At 44.5% G+C, this 19505-nt stretch overlaps 1 long non-coding RNA gene across 2 annotated transcripts in view; it reads left to right on the forward strand.

The window, feature by feature from the left end:
* LOC138832505 (uncharacterized) overlaps window positions 1-19505 on the forward strand; it is a 71243-nt gene that overhangs the window by 553 nt on the left and 51185 nt on the right. The window lies entirely within an intron of this gene.

Consider the following 19505-nt stretch of genomic DNA (forward strand, 5'->3'; position numbering starts at 1 on the left):
CTAGAACCAAAGCTTTTCTTTCCATTCTTCCACCATTCTGGCACCTTTGTGAGTTACTGCCTCTGGTGTGGACAGGACTGTTTTGTGTTGCCGTAACCAAATACTGGAAGACTGAATAATTTACAAGGAACTGAGGTTAATTTAGCTCATGGTTCTAGAGGCTGGGAAGTCCCAGCTCATGATGCCAGTGTTTGCCCAACCTCTGGAGAGGCCTTCCTGTGCATCACAGAGAAAACATGCCCAAGAGAGAGCTCTCCTTCATGACAAAGCCACTTCCAAGATGACTCTGAGTCCATGAGTGGACTAATCTAGTATAAAGGCAGGATAGGAAGCCGAGCGTCTCATCAAGGCCCCCCATCCAAATACCACTGAGATAAGCTCTTGGGGATTTCCTGTTATGGTGTGGATCTTAAATGGCCCTCCAAAGACCCGCCCAAATGTGGAAGGCATGGTCTTAGTGCTGTTGGGAGGTGGGGGAAGATTTAGGAGGTGGGACCTAGGTGAAGGACACTGGGGTGTGTCCTTGAAGGGGCTTGGCACCCAGAGCCTCCTCTCTTTCCTTTTGCTTCTTGGCCACTGTGATGAGCATCTCTGCTTTACCACATGCTCCTTGCCTGAAAGTTCTACCGCACCACAGGCTCCAGTATCCATAGCCTGAAACCCCTGAAACCAAGAGCCACGGTAAACCTTTCCTCCCGTGGAGCCCGTCTGCTTCAGGCATGGTGCGGTGGCGGCAGGAGGCTGGCTAACAGTTCCCAGCACATGAGTTGGGGAGGCTGTAGCAGACATCAATAAGAACTGTCTCACGGGCTATTGGGAGGGTTGAGTATGGTAATGTACCACTAGCTTGGGCTGTGGTGGTTATTAAATGGTGAATCACAGCTGAGCCCCAGCTGGGAAGCCATTTAAAATGCCATCTGGCTCAGTGGATAAGGAGGTCTAATTGTTCCATTTCTCACTGTGGTGAAGCAGAGCAGGCTGTGTGGGCACTGCCAAAGGCTAGGTGATAGGCCTGGGTTATGACCAACTCCTTAGACACCTGGACTAACAGACTGTCTTCTGCATCTTGTATATCTGTTGCCTTTCTTTCTTTCTTTCTTTTTTTTTTTTTGGGGGGGGGTCCAGTCGTGGGGCCTGAACTCTGGGCCTGGGCGCTGTCCCTCAGCTCTTCAGCTCAAGGCTAGCGCTCTACCACTTGAGCCACAGCGCCACTTCTGGCTTTTTTCTTTTTGCATATGTGGTGCTGGGGAATCGAACCCAGGGCCTCAGGCATGCAAGGCAAGCGCTCTACCACTGAGCCACCTTCCCAGCCCCTATCTGTTGCCTTTCTTAAACTTGAGAAAGGCCCTTTTGGTGTTGGGGCCTTATAATGGACTGGTGTCACTCCCTGCCACCCCAGTCCTGGAACTTGAACTCAGAGCCTGGGTACCGTCCCTGAGCCTCTGTGTGCTCAAGGCTAGCACTCTATTACTGGAGCCACAGCACCACTTCTGGATTTTTCTGAGTAGTTTATCTGAGAGATAAGAGTCTCACAGACTTTCCTGGCCTGGGCTGGCTTTGAGCCATGATCCTCAGATCTCAGCCTCCTGAGCAGCTAGGATTACAGGCATGTGCAACTAGCACCTGTCTAGTTGTCCCTTCTTAAAAAGCTGACCAAGACTGGTGAGAGCAACTTCTGGTTTGGGTGATGATCAAGTAGGACTTTGACCTGTGGTCTGGCCAAGCTGAGCATGTGCCCCAGGTTTTGGTTGGCTTCTGACATCTCAATCATAATTTCTGTTACTACTTCTCTGAGCTGTTAAGCAAGAGCTACATCTCATGCTTACTTCCTGTGAGGCAGCGAAGAGTGGATGTCTTATTTGAAGGAGATTTTTTTTTTTTAAATACTGGATTTTCAGGCACAGTCACTGAAAATGATTGGTGTCGGTAAAACACATGCCATTCCGTCTCAAAAAAGGAAAGCTGGACTCAGTAGGATTCCAACTGTTATAACTCCTCTGAACAATGAGTGTGTAGTTTAGCAAAATGAACACCAGGAAGCTGAAACATATTTTGCCAGGAGTGATAGTGAGATAGACAAAGGGGAGCAGTGAGTGACAAATGGAGAGAGGATGGATGGGTGGATGCAGCCATGATATTTGACGTGTGTGTGTGTGTGTGTGTGTGTGTGTGTGTGTGTGTGTGGGCGCGCGCGCGCGTGGGCGCGCGCATGAGAGAGAGAGAATGGAACCAGCTATCTTGAGGGTTATAACTGAGGTTGGGAGAAATGGAGGAGAACAATCGAAGAAGTGACATTGGTCAAGATGCGTTGTATTTATAAGCTGATATATTGAATTGCATTGCAACCCCTTTGTACAATTACGTGAAGATTCATCATCATCATCAGAAAGCTGGAAGTATCCCTGGTCTGGTGTTCCAGAATGACTATTGCAGAATGACTGAAGCTGGAAAGCTCATGAAGGAAAGAGGCAGGGAAGGTCAACATCAGGTGGCTGCAATTAAGACCTTCACCTTATGGGCATGTGTGTAAGAGCAGTGAGCAGGCCCATGGGGAAGAAGGTGGGAAGAAGAGCCGACCTCTTCATAATAACCCACTCTGAGAGAACCCAGCCGTCCCTGCAAGGACTCATGCCATCTCCAGAGAAGGGTTCCACCTCCCAGCAATCCTACACTGACAAGCAAGTGCCGGCATTACGGGATAAACCACATCCAAACCACAGCATCAGCCAACTCCAGCTGGAGCCAGTCGTGTCTTTTGGTACAGTTGGTCTGGCTCCTCAGATCTCAACCTCCTGAGGAGATGGGATTATAGATATGATCTACCGGCACCCAGCCTGAAGTTCTTTCAATATATGTGTATTGACAGCAAAAACCATAACATTGGTGGGCTTGTAAATGTAGATAGGTATATAAATATGCTAACTATAACCTAAAGACAGAGGTAAAGAACACGATGTGGTTGTAAGGCTTCTGTTTTAATGCGACATGGTAAAATAAGGTAGACCATGAATATTGGAATTTGGAGAAGCACTTAAAATTATGTTACCCAAAACTCAAATACTCTTAAGGTAGGAGCGCAGACACAGCTGCAGGGACAGATAGAAAACAGGATGGATCTAAACCCAACCAAAGCAATTGTTACATTCAATGTAAATGGCGTAAACGTACAGTTAAGAATCAGAAATTGTCGTGATGGATTTTAAAAAGAGCCATATTTAAGTTGTTTACAAAAACCAAGTTTTAATATAATGAATAGGTTTTTGTTTTTATTTTTTTGTTTTGTCAGTCGTGGGGCTTGAACTCTGGGCCTGGGCACTGTTCCTGAGTCTTCAGTTCAGGGTGAGTGCTCTACCATTTGAGCCACAGTACCACTTCTGGTTTTCTGGTGGTTAACTGGAGATAAGAGTCTCATGGACTTTCCTGCCCAGGCTGGATTTGAACTGTGATCCTCAGATCTCAGCCTCCTGAGTAGTTAGGATTACAGGTGTGAGCCACTCACACCTGGCTTGTAATCTCAGCTACTCTAGAGGCAGAGATCAGAGTATCATGATTTGAGGCTAGCCCTGGCAAAAACTTAATGAGAATCTCATCTCAGTCAATGAGCTGGGCAGGAGGGTGAGTTTCTGTGGTACAGCCCGGCAGAAGGCATGGGTAGAAAGACTGAAGAGTCTGAAGTCATTTCAACAATAGACCCTGCCCAAAAGGACCTGGGGCACGGATCAAGTGGTAGAGTGCACACCCAGTAAGCACAAGGTCCTGAGTTCAAACCCACTTTTGCACACAAAAAAAGGAGAAAACAAATGTTGCATGCCTTCTAAGACTTCTCTAAAACTTCCACAATTTTCTATTTATTCTGGAATAAAAACTATCAGTGCTCTTTAGATGGAAATTACAAGATCTCAAGATGCCCAGCCCCAATCTGTTGCTGTATGCTAGTGTGGGGCTAAAAGCAAGGCTGTCTGGATTCAAGTTCTACTTACTCCCAAGGTATGGCCAAAGAACCTCTTTTCTTTAAAGCTTCAACTACAAAACAAGTAGCATATCACTCCACTCTAAGGTGCTTTTGGTGGAACAAGTGTAATATTATTTGACAGACCAGAACAGTTTAAAGAACATGAGCCTTTTTTTTTATGGTTTGATTAAGAAATGTCCACCTCAGGTTCATGCGTTCAAGCATTAGGGGTGTTATCTCAGGAAGTTCTGGAAGCTTCTGGCAGTGGAGTCCAGCTGGAGCAGGTAGGCCACTGGAGGCGGGTCTTTGAAGGGTATGTCTTGCCCTGCTTCCTTCCAGTCTGTCTCTCTCTGCTTCCTGGCTTCCATTCAGGGAGTAGCCCTCCACTAAGCCCTCTGTCTTGATGCTTGGCCTTTCTACAAGTTCAAGAAGGGCAGAGCCAGCACTCATGGACCAGAATACCTGTTTCCTCCTTAAACTGTTTCTCTTAGGTACTTGTTACATTAACAGTAAGTCTGACTAACGGAGCCATTATTAGCAAGACTGCTTCTGTTTCAAAAGCCTAGCAGACATCATCTTACGTCCTTGCCTTTTCTCACCAACCAATAGACTGCAACTCATTAATGGAGGGTGAAATCATATGAGTTGCTTTGAACTTGCATTTCAGAAAACTGGAATGAAACAATACAAAATAGAACAAAAAGGGATAGAGCAAAGAATACAACACAAAACCAAAATTGTGTGACTTTAGGGTCAGGATTGTTTCAGTGAGGGGGTGTAAAATGTATCTATTACTGTTGGTTTTGACCAAAAGAGCCCAGAAAGCACTGGTTTCCATGGTTCTTTCTGCCTAGAATAAAAAGCTTACCACATCTGTCCAGTGAATTTTCAGCTGTCACTTCAGACGCACCTCCTCTGAGAAGCCTTCTTACGCACACTATTCCTCTCTTCTCTGTGGACTGGTAGTCCTGTAACAAGTTCTCAGCTCTGACATCTTTTCTTGGGTCCTCTTCCAAGGAGGCTCATGGTGTTGTCAAGGATGGACTCTGTTCTTCTCTGCAGAGTAGGTCCAGAAGCACCGTAAAGCAGTTCTGAAGACATTAAGTATACCTCTGATGCTGTATTACAGAGTTCCCAGCTAGTTTTCTGTTTCTTTCGGTAACATATCTCATGATTTGCATGCAGTAACAGAGTTTACACACCCTCAGAGGTCGGCCCAGAGCAGCGTGCTCAGGGCATCTCTTCAGCCACCAGAGAGCTAATGCTCAGGCTGCTCCTTCCTGCCTCACCCACAGTAGTTATAGTAAGGGGAGGTTACCTCATTACTCCCCTAAAATGAGCTGGGGGGCATCTATCCATTTTCCTTTAGTCATTCAATGCATGCAAATACAAATCATTCACATTCTTTGCAATCCCAGATTTAGCAAACACTGAGCCACTGATCCTAAGGAAGTACAGGATAGGGCTCTTGTGAGTCTTGGGTAGCACTTTCCACAAATCTTCAATACGTAACTTGGTTCTGTGTTTTTCTGCTCAGAGACGCTCCACCCATTTGCTACGTGCTATTTACTCATCAATACAGCCAACAGTAGCTTATCAAGTGTCCGATGGAGGCTTGTCTATCTAATAGGTATTTCCTTCCTCAGGCACATCACAGCATTCTGAGCTTAGAAGCTCATGATACTAGATTGTGAACAGTGAAATCAACACAAAATAGCTGGTGGACTGGAGTGTAGCTCACTGGCAGAAGGCTTTCTGGTTCTTACTGACAAGAAGAGAAGAATTAATAGTATAAGAGCTGGAATATTAGTATTGTCTTGGTCAGTCTCAGCTAGGAACATGCACCTAGACTCTAGCTCAAATTTTTTGCTTCTCTGAGTAAGCATATGTCCACCTATAGTAGTAAAAACACCCCCAACAAATTCATAATACCTTTTAACATTTTATGCTTTTCTTGATTTATAGATTCATTTCTTTTACACATTGAAACTCTGTGTCTACACGTCAGCCCTTTATACTGTGAGTTCTGCATCTGCGGACTCAGCTTGAAAATACTGAGATAATTGTTACATCTGTACTGAGCACATAGACATTTTTCTTGTTGTGGTGGCCTGAACAATATAAGAAAACAACTATTTACATGGTGCTTACATTGTACTCAGCATTAAAAACCATCTGGAGATAAGGTAAAGTATATAAGTAGGTTATATGCAAATACTGTGCCACTTTAGATGAGGAACTCAAGCTCCTGCAGGTTTTTACATCCAATGGGAGTCCTGAGGCTAGTTGCTGAAGGTGGCAAGGGATGACTGTAGTTTGTGTGTTGTCTGGTTTCACAGGCTGCAAGTGCTTCTCCGTTCCCAGAACACTGTCTGCTGTCTGCTGTCTGCTGTCTGCTTTGTGGTCCATGTCTTGAAGTTCCTAATAAGCTCCTACCCTTTCAGTTTTACACTGGGCCCTGCAGGGAGTACCTGAATGCCAGGCATGTAGTGGGCTATCAGTAACTAGTTCATTAATGAATGTTGAATGTGATGAATTGCAAAGCAGATACAAGATAAGCAGTTGTTGGTTGTTCAGTTGAATGGAAGGAAGGCTGATCATGCATTATCATTCAACAAATATTTATCTGACATCCTGAGGAGTTAGATTCTTTTTTTTTTTTTTTTTTTTGAGACATAGTCTGACTATGTAGCACAGACTGGCATCCAACTCACAATCCTGCGCCCTCCTTCACAGTGTTAAGATTATAGATGTGTATCACCAAACCTAGTAGAAATTAATTTTTTTTTTTTTGGTCGGTAGTGGGCCCTAAACTCTGGGCCTGGGCACTGTCCCTTGGCTCTTTAGCTCAAGACTGGTGCTCTACCACTTGAGCCACAGCACCACTTCTGGCTTTTTTCTGCTTATATGGTGCTGAGGAATTGAACCCAGAGCCTCATGCATGCAAGGCAATCACTCTATCACTGAGCCACCCTTGCAACCCTAACGGTTTTTTTATACACTGAGAGTGCGCTTTGTTCATTATATAAGCCTTCCATAGTCCCGAGGCTTAGGAATAACAGCATCCTGACATGTAGATAAAAATGCCACCATCTGTGCCAGGGAAACACTGGGAAGTAAGTCATTGTCTGAACTTGCAATAGCTAGTGAAAACCATGCCCAGCATGGGGCAGTTCCTGTACTCACCTCCTCCAGAATTGCTCCCCACTGGAGGGCAATTTTTCTTACGTCATTACTATCATTGATTCCAAGGAGTTGGTTGCAGTTCTTGTCCTCTTCTAGCAATGGAAAGGGGGAGGGAGAGGCAAGGGTCTGAAAGTGAGGAATGAGAATGCCACCAATTCTTTCAGGCCAGATAAAGATGTCACCTCTATCCCTTCTACTAACAGGACCTTGTCACATGACCATACCTATACAAAGGAGTCTGGGAAATGTAGTACTTATCCAGATAATCCAACTCAAATGCCTGGCCTGGATTCCTTCAGATTTTAGGATGTTGGCATCCACACAATGGAAAATAAAGAGGATAGAATGAGATCTAAATCCAAAATCCAGTTATGCTTCATATACATCTTAGATGCAAGTCTGAGGACAATTTTCTAAGATACTTTAAATTACTGTGTGCATGAAACAAAGCTAACATTTGGGCTCTCGAGTGTTTTCTGGTTAGGGTGAAAGGAACAGAAATTGGGGGATAACCAGCAGCCTGCTCCATCCACTCAGGATCTTTTAGCAAAGGCAAGCTCAGTGGTTACTTTTCAGAAGGGCTCATTGCTGGATTCTCTCAGCAGCAAGCCTGTTGGACAAAGCCATTCCTCCCCACAAACCAAAAGGTAATTTGGGAAATGATTCAAGCTCCCTGGCTGACGCATACTCTGAGCATCCTGGAGAGAAAAGTAGCCATCTACTCATTGGGGACCAGGGCTTCAGTGCATAATAATTATAATGGCTTTGGCTCTGAAAACTTCCTGAGGGTTTAATGAATGACTGACTTGGATTAATAGCCAAAATCACTGCTGAAGTCTATCAACTCCGTCCAGTTTCATATTAATCTACAGGAAATTCTTTGTATACCCAACCATTACTGCTTCAACCTCACATAATAAAAATGAATGGATGTTCCATCTGAACTTGTGTGTGTGGCCATCATGCAATTATTATTATTATTATTATTTCCAGACACATTTCCTGTATATTCTTTGGTTCTCATTCTGGCTTCAGTTTGTTCAGCAGCAGCAGGAGCAGCAGCAGCAGCAGCAACAGCAGCAGCAGTAGCAGCAGCAGCAGCAGCTGGGCCTTGAGATTAGCTTGTAATCCTCTTGCCATTTAGAGTGCACTTTGCAGCCCTCTTTCCAGCTAGACTGGGAGCACCATGCAGTCTGTGAAGTCCAGGAGACACCCCTCCTTCCCACCCCCCCCAGCCCAACAGAGCCTCCCTATGGCAACTGCTTATTTTATTTATTTTTTAAACTGGAACTGATAGTGAATGTCCAGTGGCTTGTTCAAAGCAAATCTGGGAAATCTGAGCATTTAGTTGAACTTAAATTAGTACATTTTTCAGCTCATTGAAATTTGAGCAGAGTTTTCCAAGAGAAAAAAAGAGGGACAGGGATGCAGAATTAGTTGCAGAATCGGATATCTAGTAACAACAAATTGTTGCTTGCAGGGGGGGGAGGGGGGAGCAAAACTAGGGATGTGCAAAAAAGTGATCATTCTTATGGCTGGGCTATGGGGATTCCTACTCTTCTGATGCCTTGGGGTTCTCTGCCAGTACATGTTATTGATGAAGAAAGCATGCTTCCTTCAGCAAAGTCCTTTAGCTCAGGGAGGTAGAATTTGTGGATGGCCCCTAGATATGCTATCCTATGTTGTGCTCTGCTGTGCTCTGCTGTGCTATGCTATACTGTAGTACGTAAACTCCTATCCTCTGGTGCCACAGAAGATTGGCGTATGGCATTTGGGTGGAGGGAGACTACCTGGACCATCACTAATCTTCTACCTCAACTCTATACCATCCCCCGAGATGGTCTTCATCCCTGCCTCAACATCTGATTATAACAGAAGATTGGGGACCCAGCTGAAGGAAATTCCTGGCAACAATAGAAGTGTGTTGGTGGCTTTTAAACCGAGGGTGGAGATGGAGTAAAGAGGAAGAGGAAGCCTGACAGACCTAGGGAAGGAGGTTAGGTAGGAATAGGATTAAGGGTTTAGAAAATGCTTGTTTCCTTCTGTTGTTTTTACGAGAACTGATAAGATTTTTTTTTTTTTTGGAGAGGGGAGCCTTGTAAAAGAATGGGGAAATCTAATCAACCAGAGAGTACTTTCCAACTGTACTTCTCAGCATTGGTTAGTGTGTTCAAGTTGTGAAAGATGCCAACAATGGAGATTAAAACACTGTACCATTAACTTTTACTTGGCTTGTCTTTTGGCTAGGGTCTCTGTTTCTCATTTTTCTTTCTTTTTTGTTACAGTGAAGGAAACAGGATGTGTTTTAACCTCTCAGATAATGCCATGGTGCTATATCTAAGCAGATAGGTATTTACATATCAATCTACATGTTACTAAAGTTAGATGAGGTCAACATTTCTATATCAAGTAGGAAATGATGGAATTTTTTTCTAAAATAATTTTGTTGTGTATTGGTACTGGGGGTTGAACTCAAGGCCTCATGCTCTCATTTGGCTTTTTCACTCAAGGCTGGTGCTTTATCATTTGAGCCACAGCTCCACTTCTGGCTTTTTGGTAGTTAATTGGACATAAGAATCTCTTGGATTTTCCTCTGTGGGTTGGCTTTGTATTGTGAGCCTCAGATCATAGCCTCCTGAGTAGCTGGGAATGTTTTGTATGTAGGAAAACACTAAACAGCTCAGCTGCAGGTGGGATCTCACAGCAAATTTCCATCAGAAGATGAAGGGGCAGAGACTTGTGGTTCTTTGCCGTAGCTCAGATCTGGAATGTCCTTCAAAGACCCATGTGTCTAAGGCTTGGACTTCAGCTTGATAATACTAGAAGGAGAAGGAGCCCTTAAGAGGCAGGGTCTTGTGGGAGGTCATAGGTTGCTGAGGGCAGATGTTGAAGGGAGGATTGTGGAACAACCATCTTTTCCTCTTTGCTTCCTGGTGACCATGAGGTGAGCCACTTTTACCACAGTCCACAAGACAACAAGGCCAACCAACCATCAACTTAAACCTCCAACACTGTGAGTCAAAGTAAACCTTTCCTCTTTTTTAAGATGTCTCAGCACTTTGTTACAGTGATGGAAAGCTGACTGATATATACCATTCACAACTTTAAGACAGTAAGAGAAACTGGCTGTGGTGCACCTATAATCCAAGCATGCAGGCAGCAGACTTAAGAGGATATGAGTTTGAGTCTAGCCTGGGCTACATAGTATAATTTTGTCTTAAAAAAAAAAAAAGAAATCAAGAGCTGACTTAAAAAACAAAAAAAGCAACCAAGAAAGAGAAGCTTGGTTCATTCCTTAATCAGTAGCATCTGAGCCATGCCTAATCCCTTACCTCGGATTGCTTGTTAAGTGAGGCATCCTTCTGATCTTCCACTCTAGGGTTTTCAGCAGAGTTAAAAGTGAAAAAGAAAATGCAACACGTGTGCCTGAAACAGGCCCCATGGATAGATGATGGCAACAATGTAACCAGAGTCTGTAAGTAATCTGTTTGCCCTTGCCACCTGCAAGATGCATCCTCTGAGCTTGATTTTGGGCACTCAGACCCTTGCTTGAATCTATTCTACTCCCGTTCTGTGATTAACAGGGCTCACAAATACTTTTAGTTTCTCTCAACACTTTTCTGGAAGAAAGGCCATTACTTTAGGGAACACCTGGACAGAACATGTTGTATTGCAAAATATAAACGTGGTGAGAGAAAAATACATGTACAAAATTGAACTCCATGGCATCTTTTTCTTTTTTTGGAAAATTACAGACAGTCCTTGGCTAACAAAGGTTCAACTGAATATCTTTAGATTTTTGATGGTATAAAAGTGATCTGCGTTCAGTGGAAACTGTATTTCAAGTTGGAACGTTGCTCTTTTCCTATCTGGTAATATGCCATGGGAGCCCCCAGCCCAATGCTGGGCCCAGGCAGTGGCTGTCCATGCATTACAGTGTGTGTGTTGATTGCATCTGATGTCCAGCAGATTAGGGAGAGTAAATACAGCTCCAGCATACATCATTTCAGTCTCACAAGAGATTTCTTGGAACATCCCATTACAAGTACTGGTTCTGGTCAAATTTGTACTGAGTACTTTTATGCTTCCTGTTGGAGAGTTTGGGGCAGAGCAGAATTCAATGTTTTTTTTTCTCAGTCCTTTCTCTCCTCCTGTTTACCAGGTGCATGTGTGCACGTGTGTGTACACACATGCCCATGCGTGCGTGCACACACACACACACACACACACACACACACACACACACACACACACACTGCTATACAAGGAAGAATCAGCTGTGTTGCAATTACAGTTATCCTCTAGGCTTTTTCATTTCTGACTCATATTTGGAACCCGGAGTTTGCTTTCTGTGAATCTCCCTGATTGGGTAACATCCCCCTCTGGTCCATGCTGATCTTTCTGAGGTCGTTTTTTGAAGTCTTCTCCAAGTCTCTTTCTTTGGTACCATTGGAGTCTAGGCCTGGAGAGTTCCAAACACTTTTGATCAGGTGACAATCCAGTCACATTTTCACATGACCACACTTACCATGTCTTTCATTCACATTCCTGTTCTTGCACTTCTAATCTTTCATCTGGGGTTATTTTCCATTTCCTTTTAGATGTTGATGTGCTGGTAGAGAAAGCTCTTTCGTGTGTGTGTGTGTGTGTGTGTGTGTGTGTGTGTGTGTATGTGTGTGTGTGTGTGTGTGTGTGTGTGTGTGTGTGTGTGTGTGTGTGTGTTGGAGGGGGATTGTAAACGTCTGCATTTCACCTTCATTCTTGAAGGTTGTTTTCCATGAGTAGAAGGACTAGATTTCCCTTATGGCAAATGGAAGAGACTATGGCACTCTCTTCTGGTCTCCAGTGTGGCTTTTAAGAAGTCCATGCACTGTTTATCCGTGGATGAACCATGGCTTCTTTCAAGGCAGTCATGGGGCTTGAACTCTGGGCCTGGGCGCTGTCCCTCAGCTCTTCAGCTCAAGGCTAGCGCTCTACCATTTGAGCCACAGAGCCAGTTGGCTTTTTCTGTTTATGTGGTACTGAGGAATCGAACTCAGGGTCTCATACATGTGAGGCAAGCACTCTACCACTGAGCCACCTTCCCAGTCCCTGGGCTGCTTTCAATGCCTTCCCTCCCTTCCTGACTTTCCTCCTTCTTCTCTTTCCTTGCGAGTATGATATATTCAAATTGTCTGCTTTTTTCTTAACTTCTTCTGCTCCTTCAATAAAGGAATAATAGGTCACCGTGCTTTCAAAGTCTGCTATTTTCTTCTGCTTTAATTTTTCCATCTCTCCATAATCTTGTTAGTTTATTTTGTTTAAATGTTGGCTCACAAATTCTCTCTTCAACTGTGTCTAATTGCAGTTAAAACTATTTGGTCTTTAATTTTAGCTACTCTATTTTTCACATCTATATGTTCTTTTGAATTTTTTTCTTATATAAACTGTGTGTGAATTTACAGTTTGATTATGCTTAAGGTATTTGTATAAAGAGATTTCAACTGAATATACGAATTTATGAGTATAATGCACAGTGCATCTTGATCAATGATGTGCTATCTTTTCGGGTGTGTGTATTCTAGTTCTAGGCCTTTAACTCAGGACCTGGATGCTATCCCTGAGCTTTTTGCTCAAGGCTAGCACTCTACTACTTGAGTTGCAGCTCCACTTTTGGATTTTTGATAGTTAATTAGGCTCATGGACTTTTCTGCCCAGGCTGGCTTCAAACCATCATCCTTAGATGTCAGTCTCCTGAGTAGCTAGGATTATATGTGAGCCACTGATGCCTAGCAAATATGACACTTTTATAGCTTTCAGTTTTTCACTCAAGTTTTTGAACCTGTTAACTGTATCTTGGAATGCAGTAGTCAACAAATCTTCGTCTTCACATAATAATTCAGGTAGCAATTCAAGGATCTGTAATCTTTGTGAATTGTGTAGGTCCTCTCATTCATGGTATCATGTTTGCTTGTATGTCTAGTTGTCTTTGAGTATGTCCAACACCAGACATCTCTGAGGCATGTGCAGAGGACACACAACTTGGTTTCATGAGAGTAATCTGCCACCATCACCTAATGAGTCTCCATGGTTTTCGCTTCCTTCTTTGGCGACCCTTCACATTCAAGAAGCAGCTCCTGTGGTCTGTGTGAATCGCCATATCTTAGTGTTCAATGAAGTGACATCCTGTTAGTGAGCGTCACTTCCTCAATCCACCACTCTTGTTCCTTGTGCTAAAGCACTATGGCGTTCTTGGAGGGTCAGAGTGATTTCACATCCTCTTAGGTTCTGAGGAAAGGAAGGCCACAGAGCCCCCTTGTGTTAACGGGAGATGGGCAGGAATGTGGGTGGTGAGGCCACAATATTTTTTTTTTGACCTTTTGGGTCAAAAAAAAAAGTTCCATTTTCAATGGTAGTTTCTCTGGCTATATAGCATAGGCACAAATACATAGACACTGTAGAGGTTAGCATAGGCTTTACATGCAACGTTCCCTCCTCTTGTGCAGGGGGAGAGGGCGGAAGCGGGCAGGGGAGGAAGACCAAACTTGGGTTCTCACTTTCCCCGCTTCTTCTGTGAACTGATTAACCCAGATGTGCAAGAATTTGGGGGAGGAAGTGTGCAGGTGGTGATGGGAGGGAGAGCCACAGCCTTTTATAACTTTCCAGAACTGCTGGAAACACACACACACACACACACACACACACACACACACACACACACACACACACACACACACACACACACACACACACACACACACACACACACACACACACACACACACACACACACACCTATTTTTAGCCAAGCACCCTCAGGCTCTTCTTCGGAAAAGCACATGAACTCTTTCCAGTCTCCTAGGTCCTCTTGGTAAATTTCCTACAGCCACACGCTGAGCGTCACGCTGCCCTGTGTGTCTCTGGGACTGTGGTACCGGGGAGGGTGTGCAGCTTCCGTTGTACCCCAGTGGCTGTGAGTCAGCAGTGGGCATTAGGGGGGAGGCTGGCACACACTGGTGCATCCACCCGCCCACCATAGGAACTGCCCCGGGACAGCATCAACCCCCATGCCCAGCCCTTGGGACCCTCTCTTGGGCTATCTGAAGGTAGAGTTTGCTTTGCTTTTATTGGTAGATTGGGGCTCCATTCTTCTAATATCATCCACATGCCTGGGCCATGACATCTTTCGGTCTCCTGGAAAACACAGCGCCTGGTCATTCTGAGCAATGCAACTCTTAACATCATGCTCTGGGTTCAAATTTCTTTTTCTAAGAATAAGCACATTTCTCTCTTCTTCTGCATCTCTGCTCCTCCTCCACTCCATTTAGGTTTGACAGGGCATCAGTCATTGTGGTTTTACTTCTGGGTAGAGTTGTTTTTCAACAGGGAATCTGACCAATTAGAAGTTTGACCTAAAAACCTCAGAATTTTTTTTTTTTTTTGTCGGTCGTGGGGCCTGAACTCTGGGCCTGGGCGCTGTCCCTCAGCTCTTCAGCTCAAGGCTAGCACTCTACCACTTGAGCCACAGCTCCATTTCCAGTTTTTTCTGCTTATGTGGTACTGAGGAATCGAACCCAGGGCCTCATGCATGCAAGGCAAACACTCTACCACTGAGCCACCTTCCCAGCCCCCTCAGAAATCTTAAAAGAGAGCATGAATGACAAATTTCCAAGTTGCTAGGCTATACAAGAAGGAGAGACCCAGGGGCTACCAGCCTGGTTCTTTTTATATGACCAGGAAGTGAGACCTGGAGAGGACTCGGGCCTAAGTCACACAGCAAGTGAGTGTGGTGCTGGACTGACTCCATCTGTCTGGGTGTCCTGATTTGAAGCCTTTCTTCATGGCTGCAGAAGACAAGAAAACAAACATAGTACTGTCAGAGGCAGGAAGTATCATCACTAGAGGGTGTTAGAGTTAGCAAAGGTGTCCTTGAGCAGAGTCTGGTGGGGGTGGGAGGGTGGATCATGAGAACATCTGGAAGGGGAAGCTTCTGGATGGAAAAAGAGTTACCCAGAAGGCTGAGGGTGCGAAGGGGCAGGGGTGGAGATATGAGAGAAAATAAGGTCAGAGATGGAGTCTGGGCCTGATCACATGGTGGTCCAAAGGTGATTTTTTTTTTTTTAATGGAAAAAATGTTCAACTTTTTTTTTTTTAATTTTATTTTATTTTATTTGAGAACATACTGTACAGAGGGGTTACAATTACATGGGCAGGATAATGCATACATTTCTTACCAAGCATTGCAGCCTCCTCCTTTGTTTACCCTTCACCTCCCTTCCCAGCCTCCCCCCTCCCCCCACCCAATCATACCCCCCTCCCCCCCCACACCAACATTGTAAAGCTGGTTTTGACATGACATTTTGTACTTCTCATTGTTGCAACAGGTCCACCTGAATCTTTAAACGACTTGTTTGTCCCCATCTCCTCCACATGTTATACTGACAGATGATTTTTTTTTTTTTTTTTGCCAGTCCTGGGGCTTGAACTCGGCCTGGGTGCTGTTCCTCAGCTCTTCAGCTCAAGGCTAGTGCTCTACCACTTGAGCCACAGTGCCACTTCTGGCATTTTTTCCTCTGCCTATGTGGTGCTGAGGAATCGAACCCAAGGCCTCATGAATGCAAGGCAAGCACTCTACCACTGAGCCACCTTCCCAGACCCTGGATTAAAAAAAAAAACAAAAACCTTTGGCAAAATACCCATAATATTTTAAGAAATTACTTTCATGTACATTTTATGTGTGTGTGAACATGTACACACTAGTTTGGGGGTCTTGAAGTCAGTGCCTGAGCACTGTCCCTGAACTCTTTTTGCTCATGGCTAGCACTTTACTACTTGAACCACAATTCTACTTCTAGCTTTTTGGTGACTAATGGGAGATAAAACTCTCACAGACTTTCCTGCCTAGGCTGGCTTTAAAACCTGATCCTCATGCTTCAGCCTCCTGAGTAGTTAGGATTAAAGGTGTGAGTCACCAGCACCCACCTTATCTTGTCCATTTTTAAGAGTTTGGCAGTGTTAAATACATTCACACTGCTGTGCAACCAACATGCAAAAAGAACTCTTCATTGTATAAAATTGACTATATGTCAATTACATAACTCCCCACTTCTCCCTCCCCTAACTGCTCCTTCCAACAACCATCATTTATTTTATTTTCTATATCTATGAATTTGACTATTTAGGACTGCATGTGAGGGGAATCACATGATATTTGTCCTTTGTAATTGGCTTATTTCCCTTAGCCTAATGTCCTCATGGTCCATCCACGTGAGAGCATGTTTCAGAATTTCTTTCCTCTTTAAGGCTGAATAGTATTCAATCACATTTTATCCATTCACCCAAAGATGTTTATTTCTGCCTTTTGGCTATTGGCTAATTCAGTTATGAGTGTGGGTATGTCAATGTGTCATTGAGACTCTGCTTTTAATCGTCTGGGATATTGCTATGATTTCAATGTTATGATTTTGAAGCCTTCCTCCCAGCATGGCTATGTTACAAGGAGAAGCACAGTAGGAGATGGTGAGGCCAGTGGAATTTGTCCTCCACAGGGATGAATGTAATTCTTTTGGATTCCTGCTTTGGTTTATGATCTTTCCTTCTCAGAACCATCTTTTCTTATTTTACCTTTCTAGGGCTTGTGCAACTGATTATAGATTGAGTATCTCTTATCCAAAATGCTTGGTTCGGAAGTATTTTAGATTTCAGAATTGCTTTTAGCTTTGGAGATGATTGCATAGACTTTACTGGATAAGTGTCTATAATCTATACATCTAAAAATTGAAATGCTCCAGAAGATTTTTTTTTTATACATTATACTCAAAATCTAGGGGTCATGCTCATGATGAATGTTCTAGGAAAGGATTCTGGAACTTTCTAATGATAGCTGCATTCCCTGGTAGCCCTTGGTTGACAGCTGTCCCTCTGTCTCCATGAGCACTACCTTTGGCCTGGGGTTTCTTCCCCATATAGGTGTCTCTTCTTAGATGTGTGTGTGACATCAGTCATTGGAGCTGGGTGCTGGTGACTCATGCCTGTAATCCTGTTGTATCTCAAATACAAATTCAGTCATGAGGAAACAGAGAAGCCATATTTTGAGAGGTCAGATTGGGAGTCTTTATTAGAGGGTTGGGGTCTGCATGGTGGATTATTGTCTCAAAGACCAGCAGCCACAAACAAAGCCTGCACCAAGCATTTAAAGACAAAAACCACATGTTTGGGTGGTGACAAAACCCCAACATAAACAAAGGCACCAGGGGCAGGGCTTTTCTCTCTGGGTCTTAACAGCACGATATATTTGCATATCATCTCTGGGGCTAAAAAGGATGCATCTGCATATGTCTAACACAGCACCCTCCTCGCTCTGCCCACTGAGCCAGGCCCCTGAAATGCCAAGGACGGCTTGTCTCACCTCTAGGTCTTTGAAGCTGGGTGGACAGCCTCCCACCATCCAGTTAGGCGTCAGGACGGCTTGTGAGAACAAGGTAGTATTACTTAGACTCAGTCTCCCTACTTCAATCCTTGCTACTCAGGAGACTGATATCTGAGGATTATGGTTCCAAGTCAGCCTGGGACAGTCCACAAGACTCTTATCTCTAATCACTAAAATCTGGAAGTAGTGCTGGCAGAACACTAGCTTTGTGCACAAAGCTTTGGGCCAGCACCCAGACCCTGGGTTCAAACCCCAGGATGGGCAAGTGTATGTGCGCGTACACACACACACACACACACACACACACACACACACACTATTATTCATTGCGTTGGAGCCTATCCTATTCTATCCTGATCTTTCTGTGCCCTCTGCAAAGACCCTATTTCCAAATCAGGTTTGGGATTAAAATATTAATTCGCTTTTCTGGGGAGGGGGGCAAATTCTGCTCAATATACTTAACACACATCGATTTCACAAATTCAGTCTAGAGCACTTGAGTTCTTGAGATTTTTAAAAAAATTTTTAAATTTTTTCATCGTGGGGCTTGAACTCCGGGCCTGGGCGCCGTCCCTCAGCTCTTCAGCTCAAGGCAAGCTCTCCACCACTTGAGCCACAGTGCCACTTCTGGTTTTCTGGTGATTTATTGGAGATAAGTATCTCATGGATATTCCTGCCCTGGCTGGCTTTGAATCGCGAACCTCAGATCTCAGCCTCCTGAGTAGCTAGGATGACAGGCGTGAGCCACTGGCACCTGACTGAGATTTATTTTTTGAAAGGGCATGGCCAGCAGACTGTTCTTAGAGGAAGAAAGAGGCAAAAGAAAGAGGCTTGCCATTGGGCAGGCCAGCCATCTCCCTCTGGGCAGAACTGGAGAAAGTAATGCAAGCAGTTTTATCTGATTGTGGAGCACAGGAGACCCAGTGAGGAATGTCCGGGCTCCAGCTGAGGCTCTCTGCCAGGGGTTCTGAGCTTTGGGTGTGCAATGAGCAATCACACACCCAGGGACAGAGGCTTGCTGTGCAGGGGCTGGAGGCTGTCATACCAAAGCTATGTGACCCCAGCTCGGCACTGGCCCTCATCCCGAAGTTCAGTGTCTTCTTCTGCAGGAAGGAAAGAAGCATGCCCTATCTCTCACCCTGTAGGACTGAGGAGGGGAGGGGCGGGGTGACATCTGTGGCCTGGGCGCATGTGCTGCATGTTCAAGTCCATAGGGACTTGGATGAGACTCACAAATCACTGGGCTACTCCTTGGGCATGGACATCTCCACTGCAAACTCAGATGTGATGTTGCTTGTTTTCAGATGAGGCAATTCTGAGATCATAGAATAATTAAGGTCTGGAAAAAAAATCTTCTTTTGATCCATTTCAATCAAGTTTCTAGTCAAGAAGACAGAATCTGCAAACTCAGAAAAGAGCCAAGTTGCAAAGAAACTTTTGTTTTTAAAGGTCTCTTTTCTTTTCTTTCTTTCTTTCTTTTTTTGTTGGCTTTGAGGCCTGAACTCTGGGCCTGGGCGCTGTCCCTTAGCTCTTCAGCTCAAGGCTAGCTAGCTCTCTACCACTTGAGCCACAGTGACACTTCCGGCTTTTTCTGCTTATGTGGTATGGAGGATTGGAACCCAGGGCCTCATGCAGCAAGGCAAGCACTCCACCACTGAACCACCTTCCCAGCCCTTAAAAGTCTCTTTTCAAGTTTTGCATCCACCAAGGATCACATCTCATTTCTCCATCTCCCCCATTCCCAGCCCCTAGTGACCACAATCTTGTGTTCTGTCATTATGAGTTTGCTTATTCTGGTATTCAAAAATGGACTTGCTATTTAACCATATCTTTTTGTTGTTTGTTGTTCCCATACTGGGGCTGGTACTCAAGGACCTCATGCTTGCACTTAGATATTCTGCTCAAAGCTGGCGCTCTACCACTTGAGCCACACCTCCACTGCTGGCTTTTTGTTGACTA

This window comes from Dipodomys merriami, unplaced genomic scaffold (assembly GCF_024711535.1).
Source record: "Dipodomys merriami isolate MVZ:Mamm:240054 unplaced genomic scaffold, mDipMer1.0.p SCAF_2, whole genome shotgun sequence".
NCBI lineage: Eukaryota > Metazoa > Chordata > Mammalia > Rodentia > Heteromyidae > Dipodomys > Dipodomys merriami.